This window comes from Gavialis gangeticus, unplaced genomic scaffold (genome assembly GCF_001723915.1).
Source record: "Gavialis gangeticus isolate Ggan-Ray unplaced genomic scaffold, GavGan_comp1, whole genome shotgun sequence".
NCBI lineage: Eukaryota > Metazoa > Chordata > Crocodylia > Gavialidae > Gavialis > Gavialis gangeticus.
In genome coordinates this window covers 41,348,966-41,364,488 of record NW_017729000.1, presented here as the reverse complement: position 1 = coordinate 41,364,488, position 15,523 = coordinate 41,348,966, and positions in this window count along the sequence as shown.

The following is a 15,523-nucleotide window of genomic DNA, read 5'->3' as shown; positions in this document are numbered from 1 at the left end:
TCTGGTCCATAGAAGAAAATGGGAGCAGGACACTTAAATATGATACTTTGCATATAAGAAGTACACAGTTATGTACAGTCCTCTTTGGTTTGAACAGAAGTAACTTGATGGTCCTGCAGCAATGTGTGCCTTAATCTGAATTCTTTATCATGGTCATTACTTCTGATCTTGCACTTATACAGGCAGCACTGCATCTGCACTGAGCAGTACCAAGCTGACATAGATGTCCTAATTACTGTGGAGATAAAGTAGCGTACACACAGGAAACTACAGCAGGATAATTTGCTGTTTGAAGAAATATCATCACTGAGTAGCAAATGAGGAATATTTAAGACAAAGAATCCCTGATTAAAGAGAGTGGATATCAACCATAGAAAACTCTCTTAAGTTAGATAACATTGTGCCTTGAGGAGAGGGGTCATCTGGCAGCTGGAGGAAGAGTTCAAGCCTGGGTGCTTGGATTTTTTTGGTGCCAAAGCAGATTTTTGTGCATAGACACATTTGTGTATTTTCCCCCAAATTTCATAACAGTAAAACTATCCCTATTCTTACAATTTTTCCCCATGTACAGCTGTGAACTCATAAGCAGTCTGGGATTATTTACAAATCTTCCTCATTGAGTTCTGAACATGCAAAGCATTTGCAGTTATGAATGTTTGTGTATAGTTGTAAAAAGTAAAGAGCGGTTATATAATTAAGGTGGCTGGGAGAAGGGAGCCTATAAAAACCATAAGACTCATCAGATTTTTTATTTTAATAAATACCCCGATTGGTTTTTACAGTTGATTTGGCCACTGTGCACTGTTTACCCTAGAAACTTGTTTAAAGCTCCGTGCGGTAATATGATTGACTGAAGAACCATAATAAAATGAGAAAATGAATCATAAAGAATTCCTCTACAAACCCACCACTTAAACATGAGCCAGTTGTAATCCACAGTAGCACTTTTCATGTGCTTATCTTCATTATGACATTAGTGGTACACTCCACTTCTGCCAGACTTTTCCTAACCCAAAATTCATAAAAATATTTTTGTTCATATTTTTTCCTGCTTGCTTGAAAGAAATTTAGACTTTTTCTATTATTGTCTAATAACCCTCTAAATAGATATAAGAAATTATGAACTGATGCCACCAGCTACATATAGTTAAGGCCCTGGACATTAGTTATTCTTTGTCAGTGTGTTCTATTAAAGCCTAGGAGGGAAAGTACAGCCACCTTACTTCACGTACTTGGTCAGCAAAGCAGTTTATGCTTAAATCTTCAGCAAAACACGTAACCACATGCATTATAGGAGTGCTTATTTCCTTTGAATTCAATGGGTCATACACCCTAGTTCAGTGGTTTTCAACCTTTTCTCATTTGTGGACCCCTAGAAAATTTCAAATGGATGTTGTGGACCCCTTTGAAAATTTTGAATGGAGGTGTGGACCCCTAGGCATGTTTACATGAGACAATAACTGCTCAGTAGCCTAATAAGGCTGCACAGTAGCGCCTCACAGCACAAACAGTGCAAATACACTACCGCGCAGTAGCATCATGAAAAAGGCATTCACCAGCACCACTACACAGTAACTCTGGCTACTGTGCATGTATTTAGTACTTGATTATATAAGTACTATATTAAATGTGCAGTAACCACTACACATTAATGAACATGTAGACGTGCCCCCTTTGAATTGTAAGTATGAGTATTTACACACTTTCAATTGATCATAGTTATCTTTTGCAGACTCCTTAGACATGGTCTGCAGATCCCCAGGGGTCTGCAGACCACAGGTTGAAAGCCAGTGCCCTAGTTTATGGGCTATACTGAATAGGAGTTAAGTATTGAATTCGGGCTCTTGTACAAATCCCTTTCCTAGTTTTATTTTCAGGTAAGGGGGATTCTGTCCCAGATCCTAGTGCCTTTTCTCTACTATGCTCCTCTGTCTTGTTGGACCCATGGGGCTATTCTTCAGAATCAAGACAATTGCCGGGTTTAGATATATATAGAACAAAAGCAAAATTAAATTTTCATGTAAACATACAACATCAGAAGAGATGCTGAACTTTAAAAATCATATCTTTGATGTACCCTCACATTTTTTGTTGCAATCCCATCCCTCTCTATCTTGTCTACTTGTTCAAAATTACAATTGTAGTGCCCCTTCAGGATGGATGGAGCTGCCTTACCTGTTCGTAGAATGCCTAGCAAACTTCTAGCTGTAATAAATTAGAGAATGCTTTTCAAATGAGCTCAGCGTTGGCCTAATTGTGCTTCAGAAGTAGCCAGCCAGAGCTTTGCCCTTGCCTATAATGGGAACAGCGTTAGAGCATTCCAAAATGTTTTCAAAGGCTGCACCCTGAAATAGTTTTGACATAGAATAATTTGCTTACATTCAAACCAAGTCAAAAGAAGTATCACACTGTCAATCTGCTTGCTTTTGCAGATACATATACGGAATTACTTCTCTATTGATAATTGGTAGTTGTTACTTTTGCCAATGCAGTACTTGCCATTAAAAAAGTAGCAATGGCTAGCAATTGCTATCACATCATAGATCAGAGTAGCATTATTCTTTACCTAGAATAGTAGCGTTCTATGCGGTGATTACTGGTAAATGATGACTTCTTAATGATTTCTACTGCATTCACCATTTGAAGGCATAGTCAAACATGGAATCCTAAATGTTATTTTGAAAATTTAGCCAAATGTCCTAGGTTTTGAGCCTCTAAAAATATTCGTTTGCAAATGCTCTGTGCAAACAGACACGGTACAATTGGGCAGCCAGAATTCTCAGAAGATTCTAGTTGTAAGAATGAATCTTAGCTAAAGTGAACAGAGAAAGGCTAGGGCAGTGATTTTCAACCTGTGCTCCATGGACCCCTGGGGGTCCACAGACTATGTCTAAGGGGTCCGTGAAATATGACTATGCTCAATCAAAAGTATGTGAGTACCCACACTTACAATTCAAAGGGGTCTGCATCTCCATTCAAAAATGTTTAGGTGTCTGAAAATTAAAAAAAGTTGAAAACCACTGAGCTAGACTATAGAACCTACTACTGAATCTAAGAAGTTTCAGTTTTTTACATTAATCTATTTTAGTCTCTTCATTTCTTTCTGTCAGCAAAAAAGTAGGTCAAACCTACTTGCAAATTGTGTGTCTCATACCTTTTCCAATGACTGCTTCATACAGAGGACATTGACCTACAGCTGTTGCTATTTGCCCCTTTGTTCAAGTGATAGTGCTCTGCAGGGCTGCACGAAGCTTCAGCCCCTGATTTGATTCGGTGGAAATTTGGCCTGATTCAGTGGCCAAATCCCTGAATCTGAATCGAATCAGAGGACCCTTCAATCTCTCTGAATTAAATTGGAACCCTCCGAATTGATTTGGAAAGATTCTGTGCTTCAGACATAGAGACAGCTTTAAATGTTTTTTCTACATACCTCTAGGTAGCAGGCGCTCATGAATGCTGTGATGCTGGGGTGTCCCACAGAAGCACAGGAGACTCCCCACTGTGCTCGGCAGCAGACCCAGAAATGGACCAGAAGCACTTCCAGTCCACTTCCAGGTCCACTGGGGAGCATGCAGGGCCCCCCCCCGCCATGACCCCTGGCTCGGTGTCTGGTGCCTCCTGGGTCTGGGGAGGCACTTGGGGTCCCCCTGTGGCCCATCACCGAGCCGGGGAGGCATGGTAGTTCCAGTCCACTTCCGGATTTGCTGCTGACCACATGGAGTGCCCTCCCACACTCCTATAGGACGCTCTATGTGCCCCAGCATCGCAGCAATCACAAACTGTGCTGGTACCTCGAGATCTGTAGAAAAAACTTTTAAAGCTGTGTCCATGTCTGAATCACTGATTCTCCAAATCAGCATTGAATTTTCAGATTCAGCTGAATTGAATTAGGGACAGCGATCCAAATCAATTAATCGAGTCACTGTCCCTGATTCTGACCGAATCTGAATCCGAATCTGAATCAAACAGAGCCCACTTCACACACCCCTAGTGTTCTGTAAAGTGACTGTAAAGTCCCAAACCCTGTTGATGATCAATGTTAGTGTTTAATACAGTTCCACATGCTCTCATTTTTGCTCAATTTCTTTTTTTGGGGGGCGGGGGGGAGAGGGAGGTGAGGGGGAGAGTTAATATAGGTTATCAGTAGCATCCAAAACTGGTTCAAGCATTGAATGGCAGGGAAATGCTGGAATTAAGGGAGTGAACTAGGGTTGGACAGTGAAAAAGTCAGAAAGTCCATAATGAACAAAGCAAGAGGAATGAAGTAAGAAAGAGGATGGTCTTTGAATGCCACCCTATTAACCTACACAGAACATGCCTTTGTTCTCATTGAGGCACCACCTGCAAATGTAGAGCTGAAAAAAAGCTATCTAATTTTAATTGTGCCACCAGCTTATAGCATGCCACATTCTCAGCTCATATAAATCAGCATAGCTCCATTGAATTTAGTGGAGGGCATGCCAATCAACATGGTGAGAGGATGTAGCCCTCTTATCAGTGATGATCTCATTAAAGCAAATGCAGGTGTTACTAAGACTTCAGTAGAATTTGTTTAAACCCCCTCTGATTGCAGTGCAACTGCTCACTCAAGTATAAGCTTGCAGGATCTATTGCTGTGTTTAAGAGTATTTTTTCATGGCAACCAATGTTTACCTCTACAAACTTGCTACACAAATGTACAAAAAAATCTCCTTTGATCTTTTCACCTGCTTGCAACCTATGGAAATCTCTTTTTATGACAAGTTATAAAAACAAGCTATACCCATGAAATGAAGGGAAAAGCCAACACAAGCCCTTTGCTTTGGAAGGATTGGAAAGTTCAGCCATATTTTTTTAAAAACATGGTAAAGATATATTGCAAGGTCTCAGGGACTTGATGTATGCTTGTTTGGGTCCCACAGAGTCTGAAATCAAGATTTAAATGTGTATGCAAGTCAGATGGAGTAATATTTAATCTTGTGAATGAGCAGGGTATTTCAATACTTTGGCAAAGCTGAAAAGATTCAAAGCAAAGCAAAATCATTTTCAAATCATAAAAATCAAAATGTCTGGCTGTGGCATTTTTCTATTAACTGAATTTCACTCTCCCTGACTGAGAACACTTTGAAATCTTTGTAGAAAAGAGCACTTGCCACGTACGGTAGGAAACATATTTGACCCAGTTTTTCAAGTTACTCCACCTCTGTTCACTTTCCTTTCATTTTGCTCTATCAGCTTCTTGAACTACCTATTGCATCCAGTCAACTTCATAGAGCTGATCAAAATTTTTCACATTCCCAATGAAACCAGAGAGACTTGCCTTTCCAATGAATTTCAGTAAGGCTTGGGAAGGAAGGGAAGAGGGAAAATGTCCCTTTTCACTTGATAGAGTTCAGCAAAAGGTCAGTCAAAAATGGAGATCAGGCTGAAATGAAACAAGAACCTGGACTTCATTGTTCCCATGAGGAAAAGACAAATAATTCCTGTGTTTTTATAATTCCTCATATCGCAGGCTTGCAAGTCACACAGGTGCACAGCTGTCCAGCTAATCATCCAGGACATTTTGGGTATTCATGTGCCAATGGACAGTGCTGAATATTTGTATATATTCTTGGAGATGCACATTATGATAATTGCAGCCACAGTGTAGAGATGCAGCATTTGAGAGATTCACAATTAAGGCATATGCTTTGCTATTATTGAGCCTAAAATGTTGGAAGTTCTTAAAAGCTAATATTGTTGAGGCCAGAGAGGGTAAGACCACATTTTCAAAAGTCACCTCTAACTTTGGAACCCTCCATTTTCTGGCAAGTGTCCACTTCTAGACATATGAAGCCAGATCCTCAGCAGGTGTAATTTGCTATAGCTTCATTCAGATCAAAGTGGCCTGCTGAGGCCTAATGCTCATAGGTACTGCATTTCTAATTGGAAGTATTTGGGTCTGAGAGTGCTCCATCACTCTCAGTTTGAGTATTCAGATCAGGTAAGGGGCAAAGCCTTAAATAAATGGTGTTCCCTGTCCCTGAAAGTATTTTTAGAGTCTAAACCACTTGGAGATAAGAGGAAAGTGTGTTTAAAGAAAGTAGAGAGACAAATAGCTGAAAATGTATATTCATCTATCTGAAGTGCAAAACATACAGTTTGAAATCCCAAGGTATTAATAGAGGAGATATATAAATTAAATATTGTCCATTAGGCCTGTGCAAATAGGGAACTGTTCGGTTCGGGTTCAGATTTGGCTGATTTGGATGCCAGCGGTTCGATTCGGAGCTCCGAATTGGTTTCCCGCTTCAATTCGGCCAAATCAGCTCTGAAGCTTCAGAGCTGATTGAGAGATTCGGCCATAGGGTATAATGGAGAATCAATGAAATATCTATAACTTTGCTGTTTTTTGTCTGATTTGGATGAAATTTGCAGGGGTGGTAGCCTCTGCTGAGTCCCCAAAACATACCAAGTTTCAAAGAGATAGGTGTAGGGGTTTGGGGGAAACTGCACCTCAAGCTGCAGACAAGCAAAACTCATGACGTGTGATGTTGTGTGTGTTAAGGTGCAGCAGGGTGCAAGCTGCAGGGGTGGTGGCCCCTGCTGAGGCCACAAAGCCTGCCAGCTGTCAAGGAGATAGGTGCAGGGGTTCTGGGTTCTGAGGCCCTGCATCTCTGGCTCCTGACAGCAGCCAGAGATGCAGGGCCCCAGAACCCCTGCATCTATCTCCTTGATAGCTGGCAGGCATCATGGCCTCAGCAGGGGCTAGCAGGCCTGCAGTTTTGACCCTGCTGTAGCTTAACACATACATGTGACATGAGTTTTGCTTTCAAGATTTTGGGGTACAGTTTTCCCCAAACCCCTACTTCTATCTCCTTGAAACTTGTCAGGCTTTGTGGCCTCCGCAAGAGCTACCATCTCTGCAGTTGTCACCCCACTGTGGCTTAACACACACACGTGACATGAGTTTTGCTTTCAGAATTTTGGGGTGCAGTTTCCCAGAAACCCCAGCACCTATTGTCTTGAAACTTGGCATGTGTCATGTTCTCAGCAGCGGCTACCATCCCTGCATGTTTCATCTGAATCATCCAAAAGACAACAAAGTTATAAATATTTCATTGATTCCCCATTATATCCTATGGCCAAATCTCCGAATCTTTTCTGAATTGATTCGGAAGCTCCGAATCGATTCAGGCAGCCTAAAGCTTACCACGATTTGATTCAGATTTATAGATTCAGCCTCTAAATCACCCAAATCATCTCCGAATCTGAACCATGATCCGAAGTTTTGCACAGCCCTATTGTCCATACAGGCAGCTCCAGCTATTATATGTATACCAATGATACTTGTCTCTTAGCACTGTCCTTTCTCGTGTTGTCCAGTGCCACATATCTAATAATATCTTGGCATGTTATCTTGGATCAGTTCAATTCCAGTTTGCCATAGCCAAAACCAAATTTATTGGGTGCTGACAGACATGGGGAGGAAAAGAAGTGCTCTACTAGAAGCAGCAGCACATTAGCTCAACTTGGCTCTGCAGTATCTGTATAGATCAGTGTCCCCAGCCACCAGTGGAGGGTTTGGGATTGAGAGTATGGTTGGCGGTAGAAAGGTAAGAAAGGTTTATTGATTTAACAAAAACACGACTACGCATAGTAACAAGACAAATAATGACAGAGAAGAATAATTTGCATTGGCAACTTATCGTCAGTCTCCTCTGATGCCTGATGTACAACAAGTTTCTCTTTCCACAAAGCGAAGTGAAGTCAGGCGTCTCTGATTAGCGCTGTCCGAGAGGTACCAGGATGGACCCTGGTATTCAGTCCACGGGCCCACTGAGCCAGGTCAACAGCTAATTAATCCCTTTCACAGAGCTGTATCTTCCTTCTAAATGATTTCCGGATGTTTCAGCCAATTTATAACTTCTGAACTGTGCTGATAACTTACAGCCATTCAGATTCTTTTTACTTTAACTGTCCTTAGACTGACCAATAGCAGTACAAACCTTGCATTCCTTTGATAAGGTTAATTTTAACTATGCCACAGGGCCTTACTACTTCAAGGCTTTGCTAAATTTACTAGACCTTACTTTATACAAGGCCTTACTACATCTTAAACTTTAATTAGGCTCTTAGCAACAATATATGGCTTAATATCTAAACAAATGACAGAAAAACACTTGGTCTAATCTTCATAGAGCCGTCAGCAAACACCTTTATCTCACAGAAATAATTTTCACCTGTCACAATCGGGAGTTCATTGGAGCATTTTGTCACTTGTAGCTTAAACTAATTCAATTAGCTATTAGATAAAAGCCCCCCAAAAGCTCTACTGAAGTGCCCAATCTCTACAGACATTGGGAAACTCGGGTGCAACTAAGGCGCTGCCTCTTCTGGGCACATGCTGAGCTCAGTGCAGGAGCACACTGAGTTTAAAGCACCATTTTGTTTTGTTTTTTCCACATCTGCAAGCAGCCATTTTCTACCTAAGTTCTATCTCCCTTTCTAATTTACTGTTGACAGTCCTTGTCCTCCGTCCTCCCTGTTCCACGGGTCTGCAACCTGCTTGCAATCTCGGACTCTTTCTTCATCTCTAAGTGTGCTTTTAAGTTACCATCTTTCTCTATGTGTCTAAGGCTGTCTTTATACTGAGGTGGCAGGCACATCCCTAAACATACTTCTTAGTCTCTCCAGCTTGCATGCTCCAAATTTGGGAATGTGCTGATGAGGCTGCTGCATTACAACTTGGTTTCTGGTGTGTTTGGGTGAAAACAAACACCACCTTTCCTTGTATTTATGCCACCATAAAAAGTTTAATGGTGCCACAAAGCAAAAGCAAACAGGTGTCTGTTTTATTATGGTGGACATCTATTAGCTTTATGGCAGGCAGGGGCTCACAGGTTTGAAGGGCTCAGTCCTGTGAACCCAGAGAATTCCCACGCAGGATTAGGCCCCTCAAGCCCTGGGAAAGCTTGCCTGTGTTTCCTCACTTACCCAGACATGTCCCTGGAATCTCTGGGGTGCATCCGGATAAGCAGAGAAAGCTGAGCTGGCCCTCCTAGGGTGTGAGGAATTGATCCAGTATGGGAATTCCTGGGGTGCTCAGGACCGGGTGCCTCAAGCCTTGGGAGAACGCATTGCCATCAAATAATGTGTGACGTTCTGCCCAACAAAACAAGTCAGCTGTGCCAAACCTGGCAAACATAACTTGCTTCATTTGGTGACATATATTTCTAGCCTTTGAGAGTAGCCACTGAGGACATCTCCAGTGTATCACTGGCATATTTCCAAGTTGGAGCATGTGAGTAGGAGCAGAAAGGCAAGGGCTATTCAGGGTTATTTCTGCTGGGAACATGTCTCTGCAGCATAGACAGTACAGTTAGGAGTGCCTCTTCTTTTACCTACATCTATCTTTCTGATTGCAAGTCATTCTCAGCATAAATCAGACCTGAACTTGCTCTCCCCATGCTTGTATATATTTGTAGTAACTTCACTCCTGTCAGTCAAACTTCATCAGTGTGAATGTGTCCATTCTGAAAACTTGCACTTTTTGGCATCCAAAACTAAAGTTGATAATGCACTAATGATACCAAAATCAATTTATAACAATAAATTGTATACACACAATGGTTAGTAACACACAGAGTAATAATACATCTTTAATCATTAATTGATATTGAGTATTAACATAGTGTCAAACCTTGGTCACAGTTGTTTATATAGACTCTAACAATTTATATCAGCTAAAAATCTGGCCCATAGACTTAATTTTTGGAGAAAATTTGGAGTAAGCACTTCCACCCCTTTCCCAGATCCAATTTTTAACAGCCAGACAAATAAAGAAAGGATATAAAATTAAGCTGAAGAAATGCTGGTTTGAGCATGTGAGTCAGAAGCCTACACAAGTTGCTGTGCAGTAAAGAAGTATTTGCTAATCTGCCTTTGTTTCTCTAACCCACTCAGTTTCACTACAGTAGCCACCTTATAATATGTGTTGTAATAAATTAAAATAACGGTGCACTGACAGAGATTTTGGGGGCCAATACCTATAGCCAGTTTTTAAGGAGGCATATAGGCTGAGACTGATCCAATTTCCAATACAGTGTGGAGAGCTGCATACAGCTGGTAAGTCTGTTGTGGTGGAAGGGGAGGGGGGAGGGAAGGGACATGGGGGTGCATATCAAGGCTCCTGTGGTGAGGGAGGAGTGGCTCTGGGGCAGGGGCTGGGGCAGGTGCTGCCCAGCTGGGGTGGGGCAGGGCATGGGACAGAGACATGGCTCATCTGGGAGGTGCAGGAGGGGAGTGGCTTCTGCTGCTGCACACATCTCAGGAGGACACAGTGGGGGGTGGGGCATATGCCCCTGGATATGTGTGGGTGGGGTGGGCTCCAGCTCCAGGCTGGGGACAGGGCAGCTCCGGGCTCTTCCTGGCGGGAGCTGGGCTGGGCTGTGCTCTAGGTAGGCAGCAGTGGCACTAGAAGGGAGTGGTGGGGGGCTGCAGCCACAACCCTCCCAGTGCCACCACCTGCCCTGAGTGCAACCCTGGCTCAACCCCGGCCCCCCCATGGGCCAGGAAAAGTCTGGCGCAGCCCACAGCTGCAGGCCACCCTGCCTGTCCCAATCTGCAGGGCACACCCCCCTCTGCCCTCTCAGGGTGCACGCAGCAGCGGGAGCCACCCCCCCTCCCTGCACCCCCTGGATGAACTGCAGCTCCGCCCCATGCCCACCCCACCCCAGCTGGGCAGCGTGGTGGGCCAGTAGAGGGAACTCCTACACTGAGCCACCCACCTCACTGCACCTGTGCCCCTGCCAAGCTCTGAATCCCTCCCTGGGGATGCCTCAAGTCTAGCCAACCTCCTTCCTGGAGAACACCCACAAGCCTGGGGGTACCACCACCATCACCCAGGGGTCTGGACTGTTTCTGGGCCCCATGCCCCCTGGGGTACACAGGCCTTGTAGTCCTTGAGGTTGCTTGACTCACTGCAAAATCTTGGGGTGTTTCCTCTAGCCTGAAGCACAAAATGTTGCCTCCCTTAGTCAGCTGGACCAAGCGAGCACAAAGATATTCCTCTCCCAACAAGTCCACCACACTTGGTACAGTGAAGAACATTATTGGTTACAGAGGGAAGGCTTGGGGAAGGGTGCAGGATAGAGAAGTATTAAAGAATAACCCTAAAGCAAACAGGTTGGCTAGTAACCTTTAATCATGCATCTACTTTACAGCAAGCTATATATCTAGATAGGTTTCAGCCATTTACTTACTTGAGCATCTTGAGAGTGAGCTGCAGATGTTTCAGCTGCTGTGTGTATTTTTATCATGGCTGCTCTGCCCCACCTCCTAGGCAGTCTTAGCTTATATAGACTTTTTTACATCACCTTTGGGGGTCCAATGAAGGCTAGCAGTTGTTGGCTGCTAGCCAAGCAATTTGAAATGCATCATCACTACCTGGTGGAGTGGCAGGGGCTACCACCTCTGACCTGCAGGCCGTGAGGGCTCCACTTAGAACAACAGAGAGAAAGATCCACCCCCCTCACCTGGTCCAGGTCACATAGGCAGAGATGGTTGCTTAGCAACCAGAGTGATAGACAGGTAAGAAGACAATGATAGAGGGGAAAAAATTAGCAGGAGAGACAGGGAAGAGACTGGGGATGGAAACCCTCCACAGGCAGTGCCTGCCCCAGCCCCACTCCCTCCCTCACTGCAGGGGCCTTGATCTGCACCCCCAGGCCCCTTCCCTCTTCCCTCCCCTTCCACCACAACAGACCTACCAGCTGCACACAGCTCTCCAAGCTGCCAGGCTGCACTCCTTGCTGCCTACATGTTGCACTGTGATGCATTCATGTACGGGCATTTATCGGCCAGATTATCGGCCACATTAGGCCGATTTCCAATGCACTCAATTTTTTTTATATTGGTGCCGATCCAATATCGGACCAATGTACTAGTGTACCTCCAAATTAAAACACTTGCGGAAAGGCATGTATTTCATTTTTAATAAAAGCTAAGGGCTTCAAAGCTGCTTTGCTGGAAGGGTTATGGATTCTGTGGATTTAGTATTTTCCTGCAGATCTTGCTGTATTTTCCAGAATCAAAGTTTAAAAAAAAATGTTCCATAGCCCATTTGGTTGCCAACATTACTGTAGGTTTCTTAATGTAAATCAGTCCAGTGCTGTCTTCCTGTGTTTTGAAACCAACTAAAATAATATCTCCAAGAGATGGATTCTCGCATTCATCTTAGTGGACTGCTAACTTCAAAGTCTAATTGTGATCACTTAGGGCCTTTGTACATGCCACAAAATTGGCCTTTAAGCATCTTAAATGGCCTTTTGCACCACTGTAATGGCATTGCTGTTTGCACGTTCAGTGATGTATTCCGCTTTAATGGTGTTGCCGTTTGCACACTTGTCGGTGTATTCCGCTTTAAATGACTTTGGTACACAGCAAGATAAAACACCTCTGAGGTGTTTTAGTCTGCTACCTAACAAAGTGCAACAGTGCACAGGGCATTGGAAACCAATGTGTTTGGGGCTTGGCAGGCCCTGAAGGCTCAGGGGCTGTGGGACCCGGCGGCTGCCTATGTAGGCAGGCTCCACTGAAAAAATGAAAAAAACCCAGCAAGCCTGATCTTTTTTAATTTTTTTCTCCCCAGATCCTGCCTGCCTGCCTGAGCTGTGCCAGGGCCCAGTGCTTCCCTCCATGGCTGCTGGGGTGGGGAGGGCCGTGCTTCTCTCTGCAGCTGTGGTGTCCCCTCCACCAGGACCACCCGGCCCAGGAGCTAGTGGGTGGGTGCCACCTGGGCCGGGGCCCCGTGCAGCTCAGGGACTGCTCGGCCTGCCAGCAGCTCGCTCCATCCCCCTCCCACACTGCCAAAGAAGCAGATAAGGATTGGGCCCCCACCCTTATGTACATGCCAAGGGGATTTAGTTTGGTTTCATTTTCCCTAAATCCAAGCGGTGTTTTTAAAAAATACCACTGTTTAAATTGAGGGAGAACTAAACTGAATTAAACCCCTGTGGCATGCACAAGCAGTCTTAAAGGCTTGGTGTTAACCTCTACTACTACGTAATGTCCAGCAAATGCACTTGTCTGACATATGAATGAACTAGATGTCCCATTCATTTCAGGGTACATACCACAGGAAACTACTAGTAGATATGTGCTCCAATATCAGGATACAGATAAGATCCTAGGCCAGAACAACTGGGTCTGGTAGTAGTGATCATTTTAAATGCCCTTGCAAGAGTCACAAACAGAATAGCCTATCACACAAGTTGCTATGAATGCTAGCTGTATAATTTGTCTCCAGCAATTTGTTTTCTGAACTGCCACTTTTAACCATTGCTTTCAGATTCTGTAGGGATGTTGTTAAAATTGCAGAGCAGTTTTACTGATTTGCATCTAATATTTGGACCTTTTAAAAGTTGTAGATTTTTTCCCCTCAGACAGACAGTGGGCATCACGATTCATGCCCACTGACACTATGTCACCGTAGCACATCGCTACAGTGATGTAGTATCTCCTGTAGATGTGCCTACTAAGTGTTAAAACTGCTCAGGTTACTTTACCACCTGTGCCTGATTTTCCATCTTTGGCTTCCTCTCAGTCATTTTCCACCTCTTACATTCACTTCTCTCTGCTCACAATGTTTTTGCTTTCTTCCAAGAGAACATTTTCAACGTACACCAGGATTTACTCCCTCATCTAAGCCTTCCCTCACTCCCCTGTAATTCTATTTCTCCTCTTCCCATTTCAGATATGGAAGTTTTTGTCCTTTTCTCTCTTCCTCTAACTTTCCATGTGGCCCAGTGACCTGATTACACCTCACCAGTACATCTGCTTTGTGCCCTCTCTCACCCCTTCATTTTTTCTTCTCCACAAAAGATTGCTGTAGTCTTTCCTATGTTAAAAAGTAATCCCTCTTTTGACTCCACATGTCTTTTTCATGTCTAGGCTCCTTGAATGTGCTAGAGTCTAGAGTTACTCTTCTTTTGTTCTGTCCTAGACCATCTCCTATCTGATTTTCTTCCCTTGCATTTTACTAAAGTTGCTTTTGTGGCTTGAAAGACTTCTCAGCCAAAGCTCCATATTCTGTCATCTTTTTTGACTAGACAGATGTCAACCAACCCCTTTGGCTTCCAGATCTCTGTCCTCTCTTTATCTCTGTAATAATTTCTTCGCATTATTCTTCAGAGGATCCCCATTTATCTCCACCCTAACTTTCTGATCCGGTTCCACAGGACATTGTTTTTGGTCCCCATTTCTTCTCCATTTACATCTTCTTTCCAGAATCACAAATTCAGCTATTACCAATATATTGACAAATATACTGATTTAGCTTTCTATTCCAAACATACCTCCTCTGTCTTAGTTTGTCTCTGTGACATCCAATCACAGATATCTAATCAAGTTTAATATGGCTGACCTAACATTTTCAAACTTCCCTTTCAAGCCTTCCTTACTACGTTTTTTCAGTAATTGCAGAAATACTTCACCAGCCTCCCTGTTGTTTGGACCAATAACCTGCATATCATCCTTGATTAAAATTCTTCCCTATGTCCATATTTCTAGGCTATGTTTAAATCATGCAGATTCTTTCTGTAAAGTGTCTCTTAAGGCACAGCAGCAGATGGATAAGGAAGATGAAAGCTCTTGTCTAGATCTAGCTGGATCTAGATAAGGCTCTTATCTTGTATCTTGATTTCTGTAACATTCTTCTCCCTTGCCTTAACATGTATTCTTGTTCACCTTCCCTCAATTGCCATCCAGAATGCTGCTGAAAAGATTATTCTTCCAAATCAGTGTTCCGACCAAATCAACTATCTCTATGCATCCATCACTTCTCTAACACATCAAATACATGTACTTGTTTTTTATTTTCAAGGCCCATTTTGGCTTATCCCTACTCTCCGTATCATCTCTCAGAAAAAAGCAAGACATACGCCCCTAGCTCTGACTGGTCTGTGACACCAACGTTGCCCACTTGTTTGGTTTTCAAATGACCCTCTCTGTGCTGTCTTCTGTGCTGTTTGTTCCTCATGCTTGAGAGGAATTCATCTTAAACCTCCAAACATTAACTCATCGTCCTCTTTTAAAGCCCTTCTTAAAATTCTCATTTTTTGGGATAGCTCAGAATTCTTGATAGCATGTAGGTGGCTGGGTATGTCATTGCCTTACATACCAATCTCTTGCCCCATGCTGATGCTGCAGAGCCCCAGAAGAAGGCTCTATGACTAAAGACATCAGCTACTTACAAAATTTTGGCAGCTCTACTGGATACACAGATAAGGCAACCATGGAAGACAATCTTCCTCAGCTGTGAGGGATTGCTGCTGCTGCTGAACAGATGTGGTACAGAGATCAGTTTAGGGGTGCAGAAAACTTTAGCTTTTCTAAATCTAAATCCAGGATACACTGGTGGGCTGGAGCTGAACTCCTATGTTGCAAGTAGCAAAACTGTTTTCCTAAGGAAACAATGCTAGGGAAGTTTTGCATTGAGATTCATGAAGAGGCAGACCCATATGGACAACCTTGCCTTGAGTTCTCAGTTCATGCCAGAATTTTA